General features: G+C 39.4%; 1 protein-coding gene across 4 annotated transcripts in view; it reads left to right on the top strand.

Annotated features, from left to right (window-relative positions):
• PTPRT (protein tyrosine phosphatase receptor type T) overlaps window positions 1–13,552 on the top strand; it is a 698,170-nt gene that overhangs the window by 228,608 nt on the left and 456,010 nt on the right. The gene's annotated exons all lie outside the window — the stretch shown is intronic.

The following is a 13,552-nucleotide window of genomic DNA, read 5'->3' as shown; positions in this document are numbered from 1 at the left end:
AGCAGAGGGGGCATGATGGCGCAGAGCTGGAGGACAGTGTGCTCGGAAGTCTCTGGCATACGGCTCCGGCCAGTGTAAATTAGAGCAGTCACACACCTGTTCTAATTTACAACAGGAGCCAGTTTGAGCCCAGGATTGAGCATGGTGGAAAAGCAGTTTGGAAATGCCTTTACCACTCCACATTCACCAAGTATGAACACAATGCATGTGAGGATGCAGCCCTAGGTATTGGAGAGGGACCACATTAACATATGACTTGTGTAGGGCAAAATGCTGAGGAACAATCTGGTGTATTAATTTGGTTGGAATAAATAGACTCAAAGAGTTAAAGACCCTATCACTGTACAGGACTACACAGTTCAACGTGGTTGGGATTTTGGGTATAGAAACCTTGACCTGCTTAGAATCATAGAATATCAGGGTTGGAAGGGACCTCAGGAGGTCATCTAGTCCAACCCCCTGCTCAAAGCAGGACCAGTCCCCAACTAAATCATCCCAGCCAGGACTTTGTCAAACCTGACCTTTAAAAACCTCTAAGGAAGGAGATTCTACCACCTCCCTAGGTAACCCATTCCGGTGCTTCACCACCTTCCTAGTGAAAAAGTTTTTCCTAATATCTAACCTAAACCTCCCCCACTGCAACTTGAGACCATTACTCCTTGTTCTTTCATCTGATACCTCTGAGAACAGTCTAGATCCATCCTCTTTGCAACCGTCTTCCAGGTAGTTGAAAGCAGCTATCAAATCCTCCCTCATTCTTCTCTTCTGCAGACTAAACAATCCCAGTTCCCTCAGCCTCTCTTCATAAGTCATGTGCTCCAGCCCTCTAATAACTTTTGTTGCCCTCCGCTGGACTCTTTCCAATTTTTCCACATCCTTCTTGTAGTGTGGAGCCCCAAACTGGACACAGTACTCCAGATGAGGCCTCACCAATGTTGAATAGAGGGGAATAATCACGTCTCTCGATCTGCTGGCAAAGCCCCTACTTATACAGCCCAAAATTCCATTAGCTTTCTTGGCAATAAGGGCACACTGATGACTCATATCCAGCTTCTCATCCACTGTAACCCCTAGGTCCTTTCCTGCAGAACTGCTGCCTAGCCATTCGGTCCCTAGTTTGTAGCAGTGCATGGGATTCTTCCGTCCTAAGAGCAGAACTCTGCACTTGTCCTTGTTGAACCTCATCAGATTTCTTTTGGCCCAATCCTGTGTATCTACCACTCCTCCCAGTTTAGTGTCATCTGCAAACTTGCTGAGGGTACAGGCCACGCCATCCTCCAGATCATTAATGAAGATATTGAACAAAACTGGCCCCAGGACTGATCCTTGGGGCACTCTGCTTGATACCATCTGCCAGCTAGACATGAAGCTTAGCTCCATAACAATTGCTATTAAAAAATTATTAAAGATACCTTTCAATAAAGATACACCAAAAGAAGAAAACCTGTTAGAGCATTTAAAATGTAAAGTATTAAGTAAGGCTTTTCTTTTAACAATATTCCTTATTCCTTTTAGCTGTAGAATTATTAGAAGGGAAAATCCTCTGTTTGACAGTCTTTTAGATGGTATTAACTGAGATTTTTGGGTAAAAAAGAAAGTAATTTGAGATGGACAGGAGCTGTTGTGGATTTGTCTTCAAGAAAATGGGATTGGACTTTAACAACAACAAGACAAACACACACAAGGGGACAAAAATTTAGCAAAGAGAGAAAATGTAGTTTCTGTGTTTGGTGATGACCCTTACTTGTAGCTTCCTGCTGGAGAAACTTTGCGACCTGGCAAACTTGTACCAACATCGGGCTGTTTAGGACATTGCTTTTATCAACCTTTTTGGTCAAGGACTCATAGCAGTGTTGCAAAATATGCAGTCTTGGATGGCTAAGCCAAACCGTTTACTGAACAAGAGAAAAAAGAGATAAAGAGATCAGGTGAGGAAGACACACAAGGGAGGGGGTGATAGCATGAACCCAAGTCTCACATTCTGGGTGCTGTGTGAGACCTAGCTTAAGCCAGTGGAAGTGGTGGTTTCACTGGTTTCCTCTTTCTGATCCAGTGTGGTCAGGATGCCTTTCAATATCAGGATGGATGGTGTTATGGTGGATCCTGAAGTATCAGAAGATGGTGACAGACATGATGGTGAAGCTCACTCCCTCCATTCAGCTCATCTCTACCATTTTGACCCCCTCCCCCGCAGCAACTTTTTTAAAGACCTCAAAAGGGGTCTTCCCTTCATTGCTCGCTCTTATTTCTGACATACCAATTTTGATTCTTTAATTTTTTATTCTGTTCTCCTTTTATTTACTAGACATGATTTTAGTATAGTCCTTGGGATGTATCGATTAACCTTTTACTTTGGACTAATTCAGTTTTTTTGTAACTTTTGCTGATTTTTATAAACAATTTTACGTAATTGCTAAATTGGACTTCTGTTACTTTGGACAACTTGGAGCCCAGGTCTCTGTGCAACAAATCCCACATATGATGTTAGAATTGGTGTATTGATATTCCAGTGGCATCCTTGACCAGGATATTCTATTGCTAATCTAAAGCAGCTTTGTTGCCACTATTACTAACAGCCCTGTTCTCCAAATATGTAAAAATCCCCATAGACACAACAAGACCAACATCTATACCGACACAAACCTTCACTGCAGCACATACTTGAAAAAAAAACCCAATACCAATACTCATACTAATTATGCCTGTAAATTCAACCCTGGGGTAATGTGCATGGGCAATTCTGACTCTCGAACACTGGTCCTGCCACACAGTCTCCATTATTTAAGACACCAGAAATGTACACTAGGTGTAAATGTACATTTAGGGCAACTGTACACTGCATCACCTAGCTTACGGTCAGTGAAGTTCCCATGTACTGTTGGATGATTTTAGGTGGAAGAGACAGTGTTTTGTGGTGAACGTGTTGTCTGTTTGCTTGCTATTTTTAGGGCATTTACTGATAGCGGAAAGGCTATCCCCTTAAATGATGTACCAGCACAATAAACCATCAGGGAAACATCTCTAACTGCATATTAGAGGAAAGGAAATGCTGAAGTTTATGGGGCTCCAGGTGGCCTTCAGACTCTTTGCTCATTTAAAACATGTTGCAGCAACAAATTGTCCAGTGCTGCATCTTCAGAAAGGTGGCAAATCTATGCTGAATACTCAGTAACTACTCAGTTTCTCTCTTTTAGGAATACCACTCTCTAATTGCACATAAGGGATATAAATCCTCATGTTTCAGATGGTACCATTAGCCACCTGGCTTTAAGAAAAAATGCCTTCCTAAGAGCAGTTTATTCTATGTTTGTTATAAAGTTTCTTGTACTTTCTTTGGAAGTATCCGGGATTGATCATTTCCATTGGTCTAATTTGGTATGGCAATTCCTGTGTTACCACATTAATGTAGGTAGAGTGTAACTGTAGCAGCTTTAAATGGAGTAAAAATAATTCTCACCTGGTCTTAATACTCACCCCGTCTTTTTCTCATATGCATTGCATTTAAACCTTTGCAGCTTACAGAAGAATAAAGCTATCAGGGGACTTCCAGGAATGGACACCAATGGTGTGTCCTTCAGCTTTGTGATTTATACGTTATAATCTGAGGGACTTGCATTGCTAAAATGACAAGCTTTGTGCCTAATGCATGAAATAGTTTTAACATTTCAGGTAACTAAAAGCTCTGTATCTCAGCTTTCCATGTCTGGAGAGGCCCACATCCCTCCAGATGAGGGTACGCACTCCTACCACGTTTAGAAGGTAAGAGTGGAAATTAGAAAGAGAACTGTAGGCTCTATTTTTTTTTCTGCATGAAAACCTGAACACAGTTCAGTTTCCCCCTAGAAACAGACAGACGTTTAGTTCACTAGAATGCATTGATTCATAAATATAAGTTATGTAATGCACTCTTTTAGAGTGGTCTTTGTGCAATTTATGTCATGCACAGTGTCTGTCTTTCAGTGTCTTTATTTCCTCCTTTTTTGAATAATTTGTGGTCCACTTCTGTTTTGATACCAGATACATAAGTAAAGAAAGTGGATATTTTTATGTGTGTGAGCCCTGTAGCTAGAATTTTATAAATCCTCTTAGATTTCCTCTACATTGTATCCTTATGTGCCTATACAGCACCAGGAATATCAGTGGTATTAAATATTAATATCAGCACAGTTGAGTATAGATTTAGGATTTGATTTTGAAAAATGCACTCTAATTTTACAAGTGCAAATATGCACTTACAAGTAATTGGTTTATTTTTGCACATATTTTGAGCACAGTTGGTGGGATTTTTGCCATCTAATTATCTGATTATGTGTATTAATTGGGCATATGGCCGAACCCTATCATGCTCCATTTGCCCCCAATTAACTGAAGGAGCAGAAATGTGGAGACAGCTGACCACAGCGTCAATTTTTTGTGCTTGCAAAACTAGAGCTGGGTTGAAGACCTCTGCATAATTGAAATAGAATAGAAGCCATATTTAAAGATCATTCTTGTCCTGCTCTAAATAGTATTTGGCAAAGGCTTTGGGTCAGTGTGGCTAGAACCACAGGAAGTACACCCCTGCAATCAGTTCTGAGTTCCATCCCAGCATCAGTGCATGTGCATTGTCTGACTGCCTAGATATTTATTCTACCTCTTTGTGAAATGTGGTGGAACTTTCCAGTTACTGGTACCTGTGTTTTCCAGGCTTCCTGAATGTTTGATCTCTAACATTGATATATTTATTAAGTGGACCCGTCATCCTTTTGGGTTCCTAAACCAGATAAACAGCAGTTGGGTTGAGGAAATGTGTTTTACACTGAACAAATACTAAGTGGAAGTATGTAGGAGAAACTAAGTACTCTAATGACCCAGATAATTCAGATAAGATTGAGGATATACCACTTGGTAGAAACCTGGGTCTTGCATAGTAATTTGATGGGCAAACTGCTGCATGTGGAGTCTAAACCATTCTGCAAACAATATACCTGTACTCTGCTGTTCCTCCAAATTAGTCCCCCTGATATTAGCTGTGAGACAGGAGAATAAAAACTGTTTAACAGGGGAAAAATTACCTCTGTCTTTGTTCAGTTCCTGAACATTGTGCTGACTAAAAAGTCTGCATGGCTGCTTAAAATAAAATTGTTCTAATGCTGGATCTGAAATTTGTAGGAAGAGATTAGAATATCATAAAAAGTCTGAAGAGATCTGGGAAAATCTTTTTTGGTGTTGTATTTAGAGTGTACAGCACTTTAAGACCAGGTCTAATAAGGAAGTCCATGTTGAAAATACAACCCCAGTGAATGTTACCAGCCTTTTTAGTGGAATATTCTGAGCCTTTGCCATACCAAGAAGAAGCATAATTGGATGTGCTCTAAGCACGAGCCTCAAGCAGCGAGTGTTTAAAATGGAACGATGCATTTTAAATGGACTGCCTGTAGGTTTGGAAATTGGATTTTTCCTCACAGTATAAGGAGGCAAATTTACAAAGTAAATTGTGAAAAGGAGCCTGCTCAAATTCCATCCCTCCAGTGGCTTGTATCATGATGCCCCATATGGCAAAAGTAATAAACTAAATGAAGGGAGAAGAGCTTTGGTTTTTTAAATGTAAAAATTACATTTATATCTACAACCAACAGTGATCCACCCCGAGTAAATCCCCTACCCAACCACTGATAATGTTGTGTTTTTATAGAGCCATTCAGGGGTTATGATTTAGAACATTAATATTTCAATTATACTAGACAAAGCATCTCTCAGCATGTTGTGTATAATATTTGAGTGTATTCTGAACAATGTAGCTGATTGCTCACAGAAAGGGAATTTTCCATCCATATACAGAACATCATTGCCTGGTTAGCTATGGGTATTGTATTTGGTTTATTTTATCCACCTTCCTGAGAAGTTCAAAGGATCAATGACCTGGTTCAGGGAGCAGGTTCCTTGTTCCTATGCAGCCTGCCACTTCATAAAATAACTCTATTAACTGAAGATAGCATATGTTTCCTTATGTTGTCTCTGTAGGAAACATTTGAATTGTCCCAAACACTGGATTGTGTCACCACTGAATCTGACAGGCTGATTGTTAAGGTGGATGTGATACAGCATCCTATTATTATTATCCACTCACATTCATTTAGGGCCTGTGTGATGGGTGAGGTGGAATAAAGGTGTTATCACAATCAATCTGGAATGATTGCATTCCAAGGGCCAAAGCCATGAATCAGCTATGCAGGATATCCCAAACCAGTGCCTATAAAGCATCTAAGAAACAACACTTTACCATATTCTCAATGTGCCACAGATGCTGCAAGGAGTTGGGCGGGGGGGAGGAACAACAAAACAAAACATCACCTTTAGGAATTGTTTAAGTTTAAATTTTCTAATTTGGGGTTTATTATACCTTCCTCCACCTGTTAAACCAGGTTCCTTATTCCCCCCAGCAATTCTGGTGCTGACAGCAAGGATCCTGGCCCTAATGTGATAATGTAGCTGGAGCTTTGTTATTAGCAATTAACAAACCTGATAAAGTGGACACCATTTAAAAGGTCAACACTAGTCTTTTTAGAGTCCTCAGTTAGTTCTCTAAATTGTGTGACTAACAGGAAATACTTGGGTGGACAATCTATGGTTATACAATGGCTAACTCTTTACTGGTGACCAATCTACATGTATCTCTAACCAATTGCCGATCAATAAAATGATTTGAAATGAATGTATTTAATTGACAGACACTAGCTACATCATGAAATCTAATTGTCTCAAATATACATTCAATTCTCATCATTTCCTCTGACTTCTTGTCTCCAAGGCTGCCTTGTTGCATGTGATCAGAAAATGAAAGCAGTGCTAAGTCTGGCTTAAGATATGGATGTGGAACATTCTGAGCGGCTTTCCCTAGGCAAAGGTGGTTCAGGTTAAAGTAACCTGCTGATGCTAGTGTTACCTATCTTCTGCGAAGAGCAGGAAATATTGCTGAACAGAGATATTTGACAAATGCTTTAAAGATTTTGGTTTTTTAATCTGAATTTTGCTGGATAGCTTTTGCATGAAGAAGTCTCAAGGCTATAATTACTCTGGGGAAATATCAGCAAATCCATCTGTATGATTTACATTTTTTAATAAATAAAGCTATATTTGCGCTACATTATACTTACAAGTTGGGTATCTTTTTTGTTTAATATTTGGTTTGAAATGGAGAGGACAACTTCAAAATGTTAAAGGAACTAATGTCAGCAATTTACAGATTCCATCAGCAACAGTAGAGGTAGGATATTAAAGAAACCCAGCCTCCCTTCACATGTAGAGAGAATGTGATCTCAGTGTAAATCTGGAGTAACTCCACCGAGGTCCAGTGATTCCAGAACTCTTGCATCTTCAGAACTGGACCGGAAACCTTGTAAACAAGATACCCAATTTTCTGCTTCCACTTCTAGCTGGGACCCAAAATGAAAAGCCAAACAAAATCTTTCCCAACTTATCAGAACCCTGATCAGTTGCTTGAATAGGGTTCCAGAAGTGGACAAATATTCAAGTTTGGGGAGGTGGGACTTAATTGGGACTAATGATAAATTATTTGTTCCCCTGGTGTCAAATTTACAATAATATGTTACATGAGAGCCTAACTCCAAAATCTGAGTCAGAATATCTTTGGCCATGGGGGCTATCTGCAATGCAGATATGGATTTCACAGGTAGCTTCTGATTTTTTTATAACAGGATAACAAAACTCTAGATTTGAAAACTTTAAGGGGAGTTGAAATCTGAATCCCAGTCTAGACTTTACCACTAAGGCTTATCTGTAACACAAGCGTATGAGTAAATGGAAAGATTGCTGCCAGAGATTCAGAAAGTTAGTCGTGGTCAGAAACAAAACATGTAAAATGAACATTAGTTTATTCGAAGAATGTAAAGGATGTGTTTTACTCAAATATAGTTAATCCTGGTGGGGAACACTTGGATTTCTCTCATTTGGCATCACTCTGGAACTAATGGGAGCTTTATCAGTTGGTTTCAATGAGAGCAGGAGCAGGCTCCGAGAAAGCCATTCCCTGTGAGTATTTTAGTTTGAGCTCATTCTACTCAAACTGTTTATGAACTTGTCTCAAATGCAGCATCCCATAAAATAGTGGGGAAAAGTCTGACTAAATGATTGCTTTCTTTGGGATACCCCCCTGCCCATTCCTTTTTGAATCTGTCGTAATTCTGATTCCAAAAACACTACTGAAGTTCTTGAGTTTACCCGTTAGCCATCTTTCAGTCTTATCTTTAATTACCTCAAAACCCCACTCAAGTATTCTGTAGTTTAAATTGTTATGAAACATCATAGTTGGAATTATAATGTTTGTGCCAGAGCATACAATGAATATGGATCATCAAATATTTCTTATCTGATTGTGATTAAAATGTATAACCTCCAAAAGATGTCTAATAACTGTTTATTAAACTACCATGGATTTTAATGCAGATACTCATTTTTAATCCACAAATTAAGTGTCCAGACAGCGAGCATCTTACCACTGATTTCAGTGGAAGCGGAATTGGGCCTGTACAATAACTGTGACCAGGGTCCCAGGGGGGCCACACTGAAATTGCTCAGTTTGGACAAACTGCAAAGAATGGGGCAGACAATCCCCAGAACTGATGGTTATTCTAATACTTAGATCCCACCAAGTTAGTGACAAAACAGCTTCTACAATACCTTACTGGTTACCACAGAAGCCAAAACACAGTTCCCTTAAATCAACCCAGACTATGGGCTTCCACCCAGACAGCCAAGTCAAATGTAATGAGGATTATTGAAAATCTTGTTTCTCATATAAAAGGTTCTACCAACCACGAAAGATTGGACACATTACCCACCAAGTTAATGAATATGCCAGATTTTACCTAAAAACACGCTTACGGCCCCTCCTTTAGTATATAATAGCTAAAGGTTTATTTATAAAAAGAAAGAGGTGAGAGTTAAAATTGGTTAAAGGAATCAAATACATACAATAATTACAAACTTCTTGGATCCGTCTTGAAGCAGTGATGACATAAATTGCATAAATCTGGTTAAGTGTCTGGTTGCTCCCAGTTAATTGGAAGGTCCTAAGTCCCTTAGTTAGAATGCTCCCATTAGTATAAGTCCATAGTCCAGAAATCGGAGCATGAAAGAGACAAAATGGAGATGTTTCCAGGGCCTTTTATAGCTTCTGCCATGTGGAGGGAAACTCATTGTCCCAAACAAAGCCCTTAGCATAGTTTGTGAAAAAGTACAGACACACAAGATGGAGTTTGTGTCACAGGGTCTAATCACATGCCCTTACATGCTTTGATGAGTCAGGGCAACCATACCCATACTCTGGCTAGAACATCCTCAGGAAGGTCCATCAGGTCTGGATAAGCTTCTTTCATTTCCATTGTGAGTTAAGTGTTCTTTGATGGGCCATTCAACTTGAATAGTCCCTTCACAATGTGCTGGCCAGACTAGAAGCAAGCTGCCTTGTGGGTGTGACCACAAGCAAATACATTTGAAATACAGGTATGGAGCCAATATTCAAAACTCCAGATACAAAAATGATACATGCATACAAATAAGATAATCATATTCGGCAAATCATAACTTTTCCAAAGACATCTTACATGACATACTTTTTGTACAAGATTTGTTGCAATTATATAACAGTGGTAGCAACAGTGACTTACATGGTCATATTTTAACTAGATAATGTGACAACAATACAAGGGAATCCACACTATGATATGAGATCGAGGCCAGGATTAGATGCCTTGTGTGGCTGATCTAGGAAGCACAAGCTTTTTATCCGTCTGTGAGCTAAAGAGCCAGAGCTGCATTAGCTGCTTATGTCCTGAAGCTTCATTCAAGGCTGTAGAGAGCTGCACCACAAGAGGGACCTCTTGGGAGAGATTTCATGGTCCATAAAGGGTGACTAATGGGAGTTCATTTTGGAGGGAGAGACCTGTATTATAGCCAAATAAGTGTCATTTGAAATATGAAAATTCAGTCCAAGTGAAGCTGATACAAGGGGATGTAAAGTGAGCTTGAAACGGGGGCTAAGAGGTAATATGAGGAGCAAATGAGACCCAAACATAAGGCACTCCTAAGTATATTGGAAACATGAAACCCGCAAGAGAATTGGTGGGTCAACAGGACCATCAGGGAATAAGGATCCATGAGCAAGAATATGGATTCTGAAGGAAAGTGAACTGATTTATTTACGTGTTATTCATCACTGAGGGCTAGTCTACACTTACCAGCCGGGTCGACGCGGTGAGTTCGACTTCTCGGAGTTCGAACTATCGCGTCTAATCTGGACGCGATAGTTCGAACTCCGGAAGCGCCACGGTCGACTCCGGTACTCCACCACTGCAAACGGCGGTGGCGGAGTCGACCTTGGAGCCGCGGACTTCGATTCCGCGGCGTCTGGACGGGTGAGTAGTTCGAACTAGGGTACTTCGAATTCAGCTACGCTATTCACGTAGCTGAACTTGCGTACCCGAGTTCGACCCCCGCCCTTAGTGTAGACCTGCCCTGAGAGTGTTAGTCCTATGCTGGACCTACTCTTTTAAGGCTGTCAGGGTGAGGCACTGTCAGACTGAGGTCTCACGATGTTCTTTAATACAATGGTAAAGAACAGCAAGTCACTGGAACCAGATGTTATATATGAGTTCTGAAAGAACTTTAAAAGAAGTGGCTGAACTGCTAACTGAGATAAATCATTAATCTGCTGCTAAATGAAAGGGTTGGTGGGTAGAGAATGTTGGCCCTAACTTAAAAAAAGTGAGATCCTGGGAATTGCTAGCCTGTAAATCTTACTTCAGGAGCAGGTGAATTGGTTGAAACACTGTAGTATCATACAATGATATGAAAGACTAACTAGCACAACTTCTGTAAAAGGAAAATCATGCTTCTCTAATCTGCTAAAATTATTTGAATGTCAGTAACATAGTGGATAGAGAACTGATGGATTTATTTTGGACTTCTAGAAAGTCTTTGAAGTCCCTCACAAGAAGCGATTAAACAAAGTAGTCATGGGGTAAAAGGTAAAACTCTGTTCAGGATTAGAAACTGCTTAAGAGACAGCAAACAGTCAGACAGGAAGTAGTCGAATTTTAACCTGGCAAAAGATTAACAATTGGTGCCATGAAACATCAGCTCCATACTAGAGCTGATGTTTCATACATTAAACAATGATGTGGAAAAGATAATCAGCAGTGAGGGAGGAGATTTTGCAGCTAATGCCAAATTACTTGAGAGTTTCTCTCAAGTTCCTCAAAGACTTGCATCTCTAGTGCAATAAAAAGCATAAAGGTGTTGATATTGGAAGGAATATGTTGAGCGGCTCGTACACACTGCTAGGTTCTAAATTAACTGCAGCCACTCAGGAAAAAAGATTTATGTGGACAGCTGAGTGAAAATCTCTGTTCAATGCCCAGTGATGTTCAAAAAACAAACAATGTTAGGATCTTCTTATAGAGAGAGGAAAAAAATGGGGCTATTTAATTTGAAAAAGTCTGAGGGAACATTATAAAAATAGGCAAAATTAACATATAGAGAAGGCAAATTGGATACACCTGTTTATGTATCATACTAAAACAAGGGGATAGACCATGGATCTGAAAGGCTACAGATTTAAAGCCAGCTAAAGAAAATACTTTTTCATGGCACATACATAACTTTGGGAATTTATTGCTCCCAGTTTTCACTGACTAAATGTATGTAGATAGCAATTGGATATATGAATGATAATGGATTTATATGATCACTTACAACTGAATAGATTTTAAAAAACAATAAAGTTAAGGGATATAAATTCATATTTTTAAGGGCTTAAGCCTATTGCTAAATGACTTGATAGTGGGGGGAAAAACAAACCCGATGGCAACATTGGCTTAGTCTCTTATTTTTAAAAAAGTGATTTTCCTTATTGGGGATGTGGAATTGTTAGTACTGATCAGAGCTGGTAAATATGTGAGCAGATACTATGGAAGCTTCTTCCTCTCGTGATTTTGCAGTGCAAGTAGCCCTGGCCTGCTTTAGCCTCTGCTTTTGCAGCCCTGGGTTGCTCTTCTGAAGAAATTGCTAGTCATGTCATGTTGTGAGGTGGCTTGTTCTGCAGACTACTAAAGGTGATGGATGAGAGCTCTGTCTTCCTGGAGCCAAATGCTGTTCTCTGTTACGCTGTTGTAAATTCAGAAAGCTACAATTGACTTCAAGGGCGACCGAGATAATGCTTTGGCCCATTTTCACTTTAACTGAGCTCAGCAGAGTTGAGACCCTGATTTGGACACTTTGATGTATAGCCCCCCTCTTCATTTTGAATTTTGGGCCTTTGTGCTATTCTGTTAAATGTGGTAAAATATCCGTGACCCATAGCTGCAAAATCTGAATCAGATTTAAGAGGTAAAATCTGTTTCCTTTTATGAGACTTGGCCTGTTATAGTTTCCTTTTGCCATGTTTAATATGCTCTCCTGTCACAAACATAAAAGGTAAGAATCCATCCAGTATTTTGTATAAAGCACATAAAGTGCTCCAGTATGACAGATTTGAGCATTTTGCAAGGGAAAATGGACTCATAAATGTAACTCCTCAAAATAGCATTGTGCCATCAACAAATATGTAAAAATACCTGAGAAATCTGCAATTTTATCATTAAAGTACTCATTCCATTTTAGTTTGACTTTCTAAAGGAGGTCCAATATGTTGACAAAAACTTGGGAACTGAACAAATTGCAGTCCGGCTGTGGTATTTTCCACTGTCACAGGATCTTAAACAACTATAAGGTAAAATTTGCACCACAATCCACCTCTGGTAGGCATCCCCTATCACTAATGACTACTTTTGAGGTATTCCTGTACTTCAGAGTACAAATTAGTTCAACCTTTAGGGACAGTGTCAGGTCTAATCTAGCTGCACAACTTCAGTTTTAAATTTGTTTTTAAGTGTAAAGTCAGTAATAAGGTAACCATGTTTTCCTGTAACTTTGGGAGGAGAAAGAAATTTTAAGAAACACAGTTTGTACAACAACTAAACATTCCAGTGCACTATTTGACACACAAGCATTCTAGAATTCTACTAGTGAACAAGAACCTAAAACTGAATTTGAGTACGAATTGCTTATAAATAGTGAATCTTAATAGCCTTATTTTCATCATTTAAGTTGGGGAAAATGAAAAAGGGAAGCTCAACAAAACAGAGAGCATAGATTTTTAAAATTAACTTTAACCTCAAGAGGTATTAAAATAGGTTAAGTAATTTGTTTGTTTCTTTAACAAAATTAACAGTGCCTTTAAAGGCCACTTCTTATTAACTAATTCTTTATAGTTAATGACTTGTCATATAAACTGGGTGTTACTATAGCATCTTGTCTTTATATTGAGCTCACCACAGCACTATTTGAGTATTTTGATCCCAAATGTCCTAAATTTTTCTCAGTCTGTATTCTGCTGGGTATGTACACAAACCAATCACTTCACCAACCACTGAAATGCTGCCACTTCTGCTGTCAGCTGGTGTTTTCCACCATGGCACTACACAACAGTTTAGGGCAGGTGATACAGGTCACC

This window comes from Mauremys reevesii, linkage group 13 (genome assembly GCF_016161935.1).
Source record: "Mauremys reevesii isolate NIE-2019 linkage group 13, ASM1616193v1, whole genome shotgun sequence".
NCBI classification, from domain to species: Eukaryota; Metazoa; Chordata; order Testudines; family Geoemydidae; genus Mauremys; species Mauremys reevesii.
Note: the sequence above shows the minus strand (reverse complement) of the source record. Positions and strands in the feature narration are given on the sequence as shown.